The sequence below is a fragment of the Solea solea genome, chromosome 18, assembly GCF_958295425.1.
Source record: "Solea solea chromosome 18, fSolSol10.1, whole genome shotgun sequence".
NCBI classification, from domain to species: domain Eukaryota; kingdom Metazoa; phylum Chordata; class Actinopteri; order Pleuronectiformes; family Soleidae; genus Solea; species Solea solea.
This window is the reverse complement of record NC_081151.1, coordinates 10,651,867-10,655,721: the sequence shown is the minus strand read 5'-3', so window position 1 is coordinate 10,655,721 and position 3,855 is coordinate 10,651,867.

Sequence of the window (3,855 nt, the reverse complement as noted above, 5' to 3'; positions counted from 1 at the left end):
GCGAGTCTAGAGAAAACTGGAGTGACATTCAGACCACGATAAGCTAAGTTTACACTGTTACATGTTTGCATCCTGTTGATTTAATGCCAACCTTTAATTTTGTACCCCCTCTGGTTCCTCTATCGGTGAGATCGATGCCAAACAATTCCACATGATCAAAGGTCTAATGTTGAATTCAGGTCATGTTGGAAACACTGGTTCAAAGCTGTGGTGCCTATATATTTGAATAAAAGTGTACTAAAATGGCACAGCTACTCCAGCTGATAGTCTTTTATCGGAGAAATAGAACACGTTGGCTTTATTTCCATGTGAGAAGATCATTTGTACTATCTTTCCTCTACGAACTGTAACTGTACTGGTCAGTGTTTCTGACTGTTGAGCCCTCTCCTTTTAGGCTGAACTCTTTTTCTCATCTCTCCCCCTCCCTCCTCATCTTTCTCTTCCCCTCCCCACTTTTCACACTTGTATACCCACTTGCATGCCCATTAAGGGGGGAGGGAGGTGTCTTTCTCGTTGGGCAGGAATATTTCCAGGTGTGAGACCAGGGTGCAGATCTGGGTGTGGCTTCTGATCCGATTAAATGCTACATTTATGTTACTGCTTGATGTGATTATTGGTGCGTTAAAAAAAAAAAAAAAGAAGAAGAAAGGAAAAAAAAGAGTTTTCAGAGCCCAGCCTCTGGTACCAACACTGTCTTCTCATGAATTCCTCTGGCTCACATGTCAGAAACTTCCCAGTTACCTCAAACGCACCATACTTAAAGTCAGTGGTTCATGCTGCTGTGTTCATGCCATGTAATACAAATTGGAAAGACGGGGTGAAATTGCCTTCCAAATATTTGACAGCTGGTATTAAATTCATTAACTTACATTCAAATTAAAGGTCCAGTGTGTAAAAAAAAATTGTGACATGTAACTGTGAGACTGCCCTGACTCAAGTTGCATCGGGGGAATCATTCCTTTTTTATTTGCAGAGCAAACCTGAAGCTGTCGCGTGTAACTTCACAATATAAATGAATTATGTTCAAACATGAGTTCACACAATGCGGAAGAAGTGTGTCAGCTCCACACGACTCTGTTTACATGTGCAAAATGTCTTCATTCCTATTGGAATTTACATTTGCATCGTTTACACGGACGTAAAATGAAGTGATCAGATTGTGGTGTGTGCACACGTACATCAAGCATTCCGACAGACTGGACTATTACTTGTGAAGTGTTGTCTAATTCTAAAAAGTAGAAGCAGAAAAAGGAGACGCTTCGTTCCCGCTTCCACAGCAAAGGCTGCACGTGTCGGCTCGTCCTCTCGCTAATCTCTTACTAATCTCGTTACTCTTTTTTTATAATGGAAATACGACGGTAACAAAATGGAAATGCGTCACGTTTACATGGATCAGACCAGGAAGTCATGATCGGAATGACTTCCTAGATGGTTTATATGAACACTGATCTGTATGACGGTCGGCATATACCAGTCCTCTCGTTTGAAATTTTTCGGATTGGCATGTTTACATGACATACTTTTATTCCAATCAGGCTTTAATACCAATTACTTGTGTCCATGTAAACATAGCTAGTGTGGCAGTGATTTGTTCTCATGTCTGTGGTGACAAAATGATGCGGTTTGCATCATGACTGATAGGGAAGGGTAGGATAGGGAAGGGTAGGATGGGGAAGGTGGACGCATAACAGCTACACTAGCACCGAGCCGTGGGGTTAGTCTGGCAGGAAAGAGACACTAGCAGTGTTTTGGTGACAGAAGCCACACACTGGAGCTTTAAAAATGTGCGCTGGTTTGTCCATTTGGGGCTGCTAAAGAGAGCAACTGTGATAAAGGACTTTGAACTGTACACTTTTCAGTGTACAGCATGTCTGAGATTATTATTAGAAGAAGAAAGGCCCGAAAGTACATGTAAATGGCTTAAGGCTATGAAACCAAACAATTCTGTATTTTAACGTTGTAATAAACTTATACAAACATATTTATTGGTTCTATATTCAATTTCTGCCAATAAACCCTCCTAAATGTCTCACACTGGACCTCAAAGCAAAAAAAAAAAAAAGTAGTGATTTAAAACACAGTGATATGTTTAATTTATTCTGTGTTCAGCAGCTCATATTTATAGTGAACTGGTGTAATGACATGAACGCAGCATCAGAGCCCTCATGTCCTGGGACCTGCCCAAGGAGGACAAGTCAAACCCAGATAGCTTCATTTGAGTAAGAAGAAGCAGGTTCTTATTAAACTGCCTTTGTACTGAGTGATTCGTAACACTGGAGTAAACTCAGTGTCACACTGCACATACTATAAACTATGACCAGCACTTGTAATGAAGCAATGACACAGCATTCTACTACTACTGTATAAATATGATGAAGAGGATGTTTTTTCTGTAATAATATTGAAACTGAAGATAAATTAATAAAAATAATCCTGATTATTCTGTACCTTTTGCCTGGACAGTTTTTCTTTTATTCCTGACAAACCGCAAGTGGCTGAAAAGTTTTTGTGTTCTCCATCCTGTTCCGTTCTTGTCAACACGACATTGAGAGTGCTTTGAAGGAAGACAATCATAGTCTCAAGGATGAAGGGATTTGAATTTAGATAACACCTTTAGATAATACGCAAAGTTTTGCTCAAATGTTTGCTCCAGTTTCAATTTATATGGCTTAAAGTTCATGGTATTGGTGGCGTTTTAGTGGAGGTAATCCAGTTAGTCTATTAAATACTGTAGATGTTATTTAGAGTAAGGTTCCCACTGGGTTTTAAAAAGCCAACTGTTAAAAGTTTTATGGACAAAAAAGGTATATAATGTTTAACTTTCTAATTAAATACCTCATTTTATGTCTTTATAATTAATACTTGGCATGATTTGAAAGATATTAAGAATGTATTTTATCAAGCAATATGGTCCACCCTGCACTTCATGTCTCGTTAAATGAAGTCCAAAGTTTCGAGTTATCTTTATTATCCGTGAGAGGCAATTTGCTGCCCAGCAGGAGTGAAAAAACAAACAACAAAAAAACAATATTCCTTTCACAGGAAAGCACATTATTGTTTAAAATACAGTGGATGCATTTACATATTATTTATATTCATTTTATTCTGCATCTGTGGCCAGACAAAAGCACATTTTTAAAGGAAAGTGACCTGAACCAGCAGCAACAGAAAGTGGAAAAGAAAAACAACAACAAAAAATTCTGTTTATATTAAAACTGAGGAAACATCTGCTGGGGAGACACTCATCACATATATGTGATGCTTTTTTGGTAATTTATTGTCAATGATGACCAGGGGTAGTGTTCCTACAATTAATCAGCAAAGAAATGTATAATATGGTAAGTGCTGATTCTAATATTACCTGTATTTGTCACTAAGATTAACAGGAAATAAAGCATCTGTTTTGCATACAGCTTTGTTGTTTTTGTTGTTGAGTCTCATTAGTTTCATCTTTCTCTGCATGGACATGTATGTTATAATAATACTAAATTAACATTGTGAATCAATCAATGCTCAAAAGAGTGAACTGGTAGAATTTTGTACTAACAGAAGAAAAGCAAAATAAGTTAGGCATAATTGTAGAATAAAGTTTGGGGATCCACATTATTGCTTGAACGGGAGTTAAAAAATATAAATATAACACAAATATACAGATGCCTCACGTTTGAGGTTAATTTGACCTCTTTTATACTTTATCAGAAGTAATAGGAATCCCACTACACGCGCTACATTCCACCGATATAGCGACACATTTGATTGGCTTGGATGAACACTGTAGCCAATCAGAGTCGTTGTTTTATCTCGCTCTGGTATGTTGTCTCCGCCCCCTGTCTGGAGCTGGAAATGACAGAGAGG